General features: G+C 37.6%; 1 protein-coding gene across 1 annotated transcript in view; it reads right to left on the reverse strand.

Annotated features, from left to right (window-relative positions):
* The window catches only part of LOC117323959, a 98,476-nt gene extending 85,375 nt beyond the window's left edge, over positions 1 to 13,101 (reverse strand). The window contains 1 exon segment of the mRNA XM_033879520.1: positions 12,675 to 13,101. The gene's annotated coding sequence lies outside the window, so the exon portion shown is untranslated.
* Between the last annotated feature and the right edge of the window lie 63 nt (positions 13,102 to 13,164).

Consider the following 13,164-nt stretch of genomic DNA (forward strand, 5'->3'; position numbering starts at 1 on the left):
TCTTTTTATCCAAATGAGGTTCACAGTAATCCTGTATAGTTTTTTTCTCACATAGAAACTTCAGCACTCCGACCCAGCTGAGCCAGAAAAGCTTCAGCAATGTCATATTTTCCCATTAATGAACAGGAGCTAAAGCAATATAATAATTATATAGCAACATATAGAAAAACCATTAAAACCACAAATCATTTTGTCATGGAGGTTCACAGGGCCTGTATTACATCACCTTGTAATGGAGGTTCACAGGGCCTGTATTACATCACCTTGTCATGGAGGTTCACAGGGCCTGTATTACATCACCTTGTAATGGAGGTTCACAGGGCCTGTATTACATCACCTTGTCATGGAGGTTCACAGGGCCTGTATTACATCACCTTGTCATGGAGGTTCACAGGGCCTGTATTACATCACCTTGTCATGGAGGTTCACAGGGCCTGTATTACATCACCTTGTAATGGAGGTTCACAGGTCCTGTATGACATCACCTTGTAATGGAGGTTCACAGGTCCTGTATGACACCACCTTGTCAATGAGGTTCACAGGGCCTGTATGACATCACCTTGACATGGAGGTTCACAGGGCCTGTATTACATCACCTTGTAATGGAGGTTCACAGGGCCTGTATGACATCACCTTGTCATAAAGGTTCACAAGGCCTGTATGACATAACCTTGTCATGGAGGTTCACAGGGCCTGTATTACATTACCTTGTAATGGAGGTTCACAGGGCCTGTATGACATAACCTTGTCATGGAGGTTCACAGGGCCTGTATTACATCACATTGTCATGGAGGTTCACAGGGCCTGTATTACATCACCTTGTAATGGAGGTTCACAGGGCCTGTATGACATCACCTTGTCATGGAGGTTCACAGGGCCTGTATGACATCACCTTGTCATGGAGGTTCACAGGGCCTGTATTAAATCACCTTGTAATGGAGGTTCACAGGGCCTGTTTGACATTACCTTGTAATGGAGGTTCACAGGGCCTGTATTACATCATTTTGTGTTGATGAGGTTCACAGGGCCTGTATTACATCACCTTGTCATTAAGGTTCACAGGGCCTGTATTATATCACCTTGTCATTTGAGGTTCACAGGGCCTGTATGACATCACCTTGTCATGGAGGTTCACAGGGCCTGTATGACATTACTTTGTAATGGAGGTTTACAGGGCCTGTATTACATCATTTTGTGTTGATGAGGTTCACAGGGTCTGTATTACATCACCTTGTCATGGAGGCTCACAGGGCCTGTATGACATCACCTTGTCATGGAGGTTCACTGAGCCTGTATTTTATGATTGTGTCATGGAGGTTCAAAGGGCCTGTAATATATAATTTTGTCATGGAAGTTCACAGGGCCTGTATGACATCACCTTACCATGGAGGTTCACAAAGCCCTTTCCCTATAACCAGGTATATTATTTTCTTAAGATGTTCAAAGGGCTCATAACATGTTATGATCAAATTTATAAACTGACAGTATCTCGGATAGATAACCATCAACCACAACAACAAACAGTTATCGAACACATTTCTGTGAGTACTTTATTTTGCAAATTAGTAGCCTCTTAATTCACAATCAGGATTGAAATCGTGTTTTCAATTTTGAAATTGATTATCTCTGGAAATAATAATTAAGCTGAGAAATTCTTAATTTACGAAGTGCTCCACTAGCATATTTATAAAGAAATCAAATACTTCTGAAAATAACATCAATGAAGTATAAATCAAATAAAACTATACAAAGTACCTGTTGGTCCTCACACCAAGATTTATACATGTACATTGTACTTGATAATGTATTCTCACGTGGCCTTAACTAGGTCTGTGCTCATGAATCTAACACTGCTCATTATAAAAACAGTCTCGTGTCTTAACAGTAAAACTGGCAAAGTTTACTGAAGGAAAATTTTCAGAGAAGTTGTTTACAAACACTCATCTAATGGTGCCGTCTAAAGCAGCAGACAAACTAAGCATGACCTTAACACTCACACAGAGGTCAAATACAGGAAACCGTTACACAAAACCTATCATACGTACTACATAATATCTTGTGGAACCCTTAACCATTATACAATGTCATGTAACTGGGGATACCACAATCCTTGTGGAACACTAAACCATTATAACTGGGGATACCACAATCCTTGTGGAACACTAAACCATTATAACTGGGGATACCACAATCCTTGTGGAACACTAAACCATTATAACTGGGGATACCACAATCCTTGTGGAACACTAAACCATTATAGCTGGGGAAAATTACCATAATCCTTATAGAACACTAAACCATTATAACTAGGGATACCACAATCCTTGTGGAACACTAAACCTTTATAACTGGGGAAAATTACCATAATCCTTATAGAACACTAAACCATTATAACTAGGGATACCACAATCCTTGTGGAACACTAAACCATTATAACTGGGGATACCACAATCCTTGTGGAACACTAAAGCATTATAACTGGGGATACCACAATCCTTGTGGAACACTAAACCATTATAACTAGGGATACCACAATCCTTGTAGAACACTAAACCATTATAAAATCCTTGTGGATCACTAAACCATTATAACTGGGGATACCACAATCCTTATACAACACTAAACCATTATAACTGGGGATACCACAATCCTTGTGGAACACTAAACCATTATAACTGGGGATACCACAATCCTTATGGAACACTAAACCATTATAACTAGGGATACCACAATCCTTGTAGAACACTAAACCATTATAACTGGGGATACCACAATCCTTGTGGAACACTAAACCATTATAACTGGGGATACCACAATCCTTGTGGGACACTAAACCATTATAACTGGGGATACCACAATCCTTGTAGAACACTAAACCATTATAACTGGGGATACCACAATCCTTATGGAACACTAAACCATTATAACTAGGGATACCACAATCCTTGTGGAACACTAAACCATTATAACTGGGGATACCACAATCCTTGTGGGACACTAAACCATTATAACTGGGGATACCACAATCCTTATAGAACACTAAACCATTATAACTGGGGATACCACAATCCTTATGGAACACTAAACCATTATAACTGGGTATACCACAATCCAATTGTGGAACACTAAACCATTATAACTGGGGATACCACAATCCTTATGGAACACTAAACCATTATAACTGGGGATACCACAATCCTTGTGGAACACTAAACCATTATAACAGGGGATACCACAATCCTTATGGAACACTAAACCATTATAACTTATGGGATACCATAATTCTGATGGAACACTAAACCATTATAACTTAGGGGATACCACAATCCTTATACAACACTAAACCATTATAACTGGGGATACCACAATCCTTGTGGAACACTAAACCATTATAACTGGGGATACCACAATCCTTGTGGAACACTAAACCATTATAACTGGGGATACCACAATCCTTGTTGAACACTAAACCATTATAACTTATGGGATACCATAATTCTGATGGAACACTAAACCATTATAACTTAGGGGATACCACAATCCTTGTGGAACACTAAACCATTATAACTGGGGATACCACAATCCTTGTAGAACACTAAACCATTATAACTGGGGATACCACAATCCTTATGGAACACTAAACCAATTATAACTGGGGATACCACAATACTTGTGGGACACTAAACCATTATAACTAGGGATACCACAATCCTTGTAGAACACTAAACCATTATAAAATCCTTGTGGATCACTAAACCATTATAACTGGGGATACCACAATCCTTATGGAACACTAAACCATTATAACTAGGGATACCACAATCCTTGTGGAACACTAAACCATTATAACTTAGGGGATACCACAATCCTTATGGAACACTAAACCATTATAACTAGGGATACCACAATCCTTATGGAACACTAAACCATTATAACTAGGGATACCACAATCCTTGTGGATCACTAAACCATTATAACTTAGGGGATACCACAATCCTTATGGAACACTAAACCATTATAACTAGGGATACCACAATCCTTGTAGAACACTAAACCATTATAACTGGGGATACCACAATCCTTATGGAACACTAAACCATTATAACTGGGGATACCACAATCCTTGTGGAACACTAAACCATTATAACTGGGGATACCACAATCCTTGTGGAACACTAACCATTATAACTGGGGATACCACAATCCTTGTGGAACACTAAACCATTATAACTGGGGATACCACAATCCTTATGGAACACTAAACCATTATAACTGGGGATACCACAATCCTTGTGGAACACTAAATCATTATAAAATCCTTGTGGATCACTAAACCATTATAACTGGGGATACCACAATCCAATTGTAGAACACTAAACCATTATAACTGGGGATACCACAATCCTTGTAGAACACTAAACTATTATAACTTAGGGGATACCACAATCCTTATGGAACACTAAACCATTATAACTTATGGGATACCATAATTCTGATGGAACACTAAACCATTATAACTTAGGGGATACCACAATCCTTATACAACACTAAACCATTATAACTGGGGATACCACAATCCTTGTGGAACACTAAACCATTATAACTGGGGATACCACAATCCTTGTAGAACACTAAACCATTATAACTGGGGATACCACAATCCTTATGGAACACTAAACCAATTATAACTGGGGATACCACAATCCTTGTGGGACGCTAAACCATTATAACTAGGGATACCACAATCCTTGTAGGACACTAAACCATTATAACTGGGGATACCACAATCCTTGTAGAACACTAAACCATTATAACTGGGGATACCACAATCCTGGTGAACCATACTAACCTATACTCTCCTTAACCTATACGTGAGTTGATATTCAAGACAGCTACCCAATCATTACTCCTTCTTGACATAATGATAATATTTAATTGTTCAATTACCACCATAGACAGGAAACTCCCATCACATCATAACAGTAAGGGTTTAAAGGGACATTCATGTCAAGACATTTTTTATTTCATTTTTTTACAATGGTTGAAATTGATCTTTTTGTGTGTATAACTGCTAAGGTATTATCAATGTTTTGAAATGATACAACAGATACACATTTGTATATTTAGGATTTATTGATAGGAATCCTGGCAGGTTGGACCTGGACCAAAATGTGCACTTGATACAGTAGATACAGTTGCACCTTGCTTCAAAGGGAAGCGACATTGTATTGGGGTTTTGGTGGGTTATTTCTGTATATATCAGCTCTTTTATACATGAAATAGTTTTGACAGGAAGTACATATACTTACAACTTATAGAATGGAAGATCTCAAAGAGAGTGTTCTATATGTATAGTCAAAATCTCTCGCACAAAATAATTCAAAGTCAAATTGTCTCACAGAATGTTCATGTCAAATACATTTGTACCTCAGATACCAGAATTCGGACAGGTACAGAGAAAACACATTAACATACAACAGTTAAATCATTACATTAATGTGTTCAGGCTTCAATTGCCTGATATATCGTGTCTTATGAATTCAAAAAATACCAAACCTTTAAAGATCTGACAAATATGGCTTCAAATACCTCAGATTCTTCAGCAATTATAGTCGAGTTAATGGGCTTTTGGGATATTACTGAGTAGAATTCCTTTAAATCTCCCGGAGGACTGCTAATTATCATTTGGTAATCAGGCCATCATCTGACAATGTCAGGATCTATCCGACAACAAAAGTAAACGACAGCCCTTTTTGAAGATATTTTAATCTCTTTAGATTGAATTTTAATATACAGCTGTTTAGATAATATTTCATGAAATCTTATTTCTAAAGCTAAATGTAAATCAATCAATGAAACTTGATCATCTCAAATGAGTCTGAAGCCATTAAACCTATGGAATATTTTTTTTACACATTAAAACTGAAATGAAATCACATACTCCTCGTATACTATCTGGAGATGTGGAATTTACACATTTTTCACTGTAATTTTGAAGATGTAAATTACAAATGTTTTCCCTGTAAAATCAAGAGATATAAATTACAAATGTTTTCCCTGTAAAGTCTGGAGAAATAAATTACAAATGTTTTCCTTGTAAAGTCTGGAGATAAAATTACAAATGTTCCACAGTAAAGTCTGGAGATATAAATTACAAATGTTTTCCCTGTAAAGTATGGAGAAATAAATTACAAATATTTTCCCTGCAGTCTAGATGGAAAATTTGCAAAATTTTCAAAGAAATATCATCAGACCTATATTAAACCACACATTGGTGGAATGTATTGTGGTAGAGGACACACCACACATTGGTGGAATTTATTGTGGTACAGGAAACACCACACATTGGTGGAATTTATTGTGGTAGAGGAAACACCACACATTGGTGGAATGTATTGTGGTACAGGAAACACCACACATTGGTGGAATTTATTGTGGTACAGGAAACACCACACATTGGTGGAATTTATTGTGGTACAGGAAACACCACACATTGGTGGAATGTATTGTGGTACAGGAAACACCACACATTGGTGGAATTTATTGTGGTAGAGGACACACCACACATTGGTGGAATGTATTGTGGTAGAGGAAACACCACACATTGATAGAATGTATTGTGGTAGAGGACACACCACACATTGGTGGAATGTATTGTGGTATAGGACATACCACACATTGGTGGAATGTATTGTGGTACAGGACACACCACACATTGGTGGAATGTATTGTGGTACAGGACACACCACACATTGGTGGAATGCATTGTGGTACAGGAAACACCACACATTGGTGGAATGTATTGTGGTAGAGGACACACCACACATTGGTGGAATGTATTGTGGTAGAGGACACACCACACATTGGTGGAATGTATTGTGGTAGAGGACACACCACACATTGGTGGAATGTATTGTGGTACAGGACACACCACACATTGGTGGAATGTATTGTGGTACAGGAAACACCACACATTGGTGGAATGTATTGTGGTACAGGACACACCACACATTGGTGGAATGTATTGTGGTACAGGAAACACCACACATTGGTGGAATGTATTGTGGTAGAGGACACACCACACATTGGTGGAATGTATTGTGGTAGAGGACACACCACACATTGATAGAATGTATTGTGGTAGAGGACACACCACACATTGGTGGAATGTATTGTGGTACAGGACACACCACACATTGGTGGAATGTATTGTGGTACAGGAAACACCACACATTGGTGGAATGTATTGTGGTAGAGGAAACACCACACATTGGTGGAATGTATTGTGGTACAGGAAACACCACACATTGGTGGAATGTATTGTGGTACAGGAAACACCACACATTGATAGAATGTATTGTGGTACAGGAAACACCACACATTGGTGGAATGTATTGTGGTAGAGGACACACCACACATTGGTGGAATGTATTGTGGTACAGGACACACCACACATTGGTGGAATGTATTGTGGTACAGGACACACCACACATTGGTGGAATGTATTGTGGTACAGGACACACCACACATTGGTGGAATGTATTGTGGTACAGGACACACCACACATTGGTGGAATGTATTGTGGTACAGGACACACCACACATTGATAGAATGTATTGTGGTACAGGACACACCACACATTGGTGGAATGTATTGTGGTAGAGGACACACCACACATTGGTGGAATGTATTGTGGTACAGGACACACCACACATTGGTGGAATGTATTGTGGTAGAGGACACACCACACATTGGTGGAATGTATTGTGGTACAGGAAACACCACACATTGGTGGAATGTATTGTGGTAGAGGACACACCACACATCGGTGGAATGTATTGTGGTAGAGGACACACCACACATTGGTGGAATGTATTGTGGTACAGGAAACACCACACATTGGTGGAATGTATTGTGGTAGAGGACACACCACACATTGGTGGAATGTATTGTGGTAGAGGACACACCACACATTGGTGGAATGTATTGTGATATGATATGTACAATCACATAGTGACACCAAAACCAGATCAATACTTCAAGTAAAAATTGATAAAAGGTATCAATAATATAAGGCTTGTTAAACACCACATCTCAAATGAAGTTGTTACAATCAATGATTGAAAATGTACACAAGCTTTTGTCTACAGCAATCGGCCTTCAATTGTCTTTGTACCTATAAACCTTGTAGAGCATGGTGTGTAGAGCATGCCAATCTCAATGTGGATATTGATTCAACCATGATGCAAACAACATACACTACAACAATAATAAGAAACATTAAAATTTGTTGAGGGATCAATTACATCTACCACAACTAAACAGAGAGAGAGGCTGATGGTAGGCAGTGAAGGTCAACTGACCTTTATACGACATACACAAATAAGGTTATACATGCTGTACAGAGGGGCAACAACAGCAGATATGTGACGTACATGAGCATGATAATGACCAATACATATCATACACTGGCATAATTATGGCCATTACATGACGTATATGAGCATGATGAACATAGGTGCAGTAATGGCCAAAACATGACATACATAGATACAATAACAGCCAATACATGACATACATAGACACAATAACGGCCAATACATGACATACATAGGCACAATAACCACCAATACATGACGTACATAGGTACAATAACGGCCAATACATGACGTACATAGACACAATAACGGCCAATACATGACATACATAGACACGATAATGACCAATACATGACGTACATAGGTACAATAACGGCCAATACATGACAAACATAGACACAATAACGACCAATACATGACATACATAGACACAATAATTACCAATACATGACATACATAGACATAATAACAGCCAATACATGACATACATAGACACAATAACGACCAATACATGACGTACATAGACACAATAACGGCCAATACATGACATACATAGGCACAATAACGGCCAATACATGACATACATAGGCACAATAACAGCCAATACATGACATACATAGACACAATAATGACCAATACATGACATACATAGACACGATAATGACCAATACTTGACATACAAAGACACGATAATGACCAATACATGACATACATAGACAAAATAATGACCAATACATGACGTACATAGACATAATAACGGCCAATACATGACATACATAGGCACAATAACGGCCAATACATGACATACATAGGTACAATAACAGCCAATACATGACATACATAGACACAATAATGACCAATACATGACATACATAGACACGATAATGACCAATACATGACATACATAGACACAATAATTACCAATACATGACGTACATAGACACAATAACGGCCAATACATGACATACATAGACACAATAACCACCAATACATGACATACATAGGCACAATAATGGCCAATACATGACATACATAGACACAATAACCACCAATACATGACATACATAGACACAATAACCACCAATACATGACATACATAGACACAATAATGACCAATACATGACATATATACACAATATATATAACGACCAATACATGACATACATAGACACAATAACCACCAATACATGACATACATAGACACAATAACCACCAATACATGACATACATAGACACAATAATGACCAATACATGATGTACATAGACACAATAACCACCAATACATGACGTACATAGACACAATAACCACCAATACATGACATACATAGACACAATAACCACCAATACATGACATACATAGACACAATAACCACCAATACATGACATACATAGACACAATAACCACCAATACATGACATACATAGACACAATAACCACCAATACATGACATACATAGACACAATAATGACCAATACATGACATACATAGACACAATAACCACCAATACATGACATACATAGACACAATAATGACCAATACATGACATACATAGACACAATAACCACCAATACATGACATACATAGACACAATAATGACCAATACATGACATACATAGACACAATAACCACCAATACATGACATACATAGACACAATAATGACCAATACATGACATACATAGACACAATAACCACCAATACATGACATACATAGACAAAATAACCACCAATACATGACATACATAGACACAATAACGGCCAATACATGACGTACATAGACACAATAATGACCAATACATGACATACATAGGCACAATAACGGCCAATACATGACATACATAGACACAATAACGGCCAATACATGACGTACATAGACACAATAACCACCAATACATGACATACATAGGCACAATAATGGCCAATACATGACATACATAGACACAATAATGACCAATACATGACATACATAGGTACAATAACGGCCAATACATGACATACATAGACACAATAACAACCAATACATGACGTACATAGACACAATAACGACCAATACATGACGTACATAGACACAATAACGGCCAATACATGACATACATAGACACAATAACCACCAATACATGACATACATAGGTACAATAACGGCCAATACATGACATACATAGACACAATAACCACCAATACATGACATACATAGACACAATAATGACCAATACATGACGTACATAGACACAATAACGGCCAATACATGACATACATAGGCACAATAACGGCCAGTACATGACGTACATAGGTATAATAACGGCAATACATGACATACATAGACACAATAATGACCAATACATGACATACATAGGCACAATAATGACCAATACATGACGTACATAGACACAATAACGGCCAATACATGACGTACATAGACACAATAACAACCAATACATGACATACATAGACACAATAATGACCAATACATGACGTACATAGACACAATAACGACCAATACATGACATACATAGACACAATAATGACCAATACATGACATACATAGACACAATAACGGCCAATACATGACATACATAGACACAATAACCACCAATACATGACATACATAGGTACAATAACGGCCAATACATGACATACATAGACACAATAACCACCAATACATGACATACATAGACACAATAATGACCAATACATGACGTACATAGACACAATAACGGCCAATACATGACATACATAGGCACAATAACGGCCAGTACATGACGTACATAGGTATAATAACGGCCAATACATGACATACATAGACACAATAATGACCAATACATGACATACATAGACACAATAATGACCAATACATGACGTACATAGACACAATAACGGCCAATACATGACGTACATAGACACAATAACAACCAATACATGACATACATAGACACAATAATGACCAATACATGACGTACATAGACACAATAACGACCAATACATGACATACATAGACACAATAATGACCAATACATGACATACATAGACACGATAATGACCAATACATGACATACATAGACACAATAATGACCAATACATGACATACATAGACACAATAACGGCCAATACATGACATACATAGACACAATAACGGCCAATACATGACATACATAGGTACAATAACGTACATACATAGACACAATAACAGCCAATACATGACATACATAGACATGATAATGACCCATACATGACATACATAGACACGATAATGACCAATACATGACATACATAGACACAATAATGACCAATACATGACATACATAGACACAATAACCACCAATACATGACATACATAGACACAATAATGGCCAATACATGACATACATAGACACAATAACGGCCAATACATGATGTACATAGGCACAATAACCACCAATACATGACGTACATAGGTACAATAACGGCCAATACATGACATACATAGGCACAATAACGGCCAATACATGACATACATAGACACAATAACGACCAATACATGACATACATAGACACAATAATGACCAATACATGACATACATAGACACAATAACAGCCAATACATGACATACATAGACACAATAATTACCAATACATGACGTACATAGACATAATAACGGCCAATACATGACATACATAGACACAATAACGGCCAATACATGGCATACATAGGCACAATAATGGCCAATACATGACATACATAGACACAATAACCACCAATACATGACATACATAGACACAATAACCACCAATACATGACATACATAGACACAATAACGACCAATACATGACATACATAGACACAATAATGACCAATACATGACATATATACACAATATATATAACGACCAATACATGATGTACATAGGCACAATAACCACCAATACATGATGTACATAGGTACAATAACGGCCAATACATGACGTACATAGACACAATAACGACCAATACATGACATACATAGACACGATAACGGTCAATACATGACATACATAGACACAATAATGACAAATACAGGACATACATAGACACAATTATGACCAATACATGACATACATCCAATACATGACATACATAGGTACAAGGCCAAGACATGACATACATACTTGTAGGTACAATTATGGCCGATACCTACATATATATATTTGCACAATAATGATTGGTACGCTACACAGACACAGAAACAGGCGGATACCAAACCCAGGCACAACACACAATAACACTTGATTCTAAAATGGATCTCAGACAGTGTTTCTCGACAAAATATTTTAAACTAGACTCACCTGTTTCCTTCAGATGTGCCACTTGTCCTCATTAATGCCACTTGTCCTAATTGGTGCAAACTGTCCAAATTATGCCACTTGTTTTAGAAATCTGCCACATCCTCATTAGTGCAACCTGTCCTCATTAGCACTTGTCCTTATCGTTGCCACCTCCTCATTAGAGCAACCTGTCCTCAAAGTGCCATTTCATTGTTGCCATCTGTCCTCAAAGTGCCACTTTATCGTTGCCACCTGTCCTTAGTGTGCCACCAGTGCTAATCAGTTATATCCACCTCAGATTAGGAAAGTTGTCTCCTCACATCATAAGGATCTGTATAAAACAATGACCGAAGACAGCTGTGTGTCATTCTACCCAGTCCAAGACTTAAATGCTCCTACATTCCAAATATTAGTAATATAATATGACTATTTGGCACAGTAAGACATATTTAGTGAGCTAATATCCAAACATATGTGGTACAGGTGTATATATGTCCTAGGTATCTTATCT

This window comes from Pecten maximus, chromosome 3 (assembly GCF_902652985.1).
Source record: "Pecten maximus chromosome 3, xPecMax1.1, whole genome shotgun sequence".
NCBI lineage: Eukaryota > Metazoa > Mollusca > Bivalvia > Pectinida > Pectinidae > Pecten > Pecten maximus.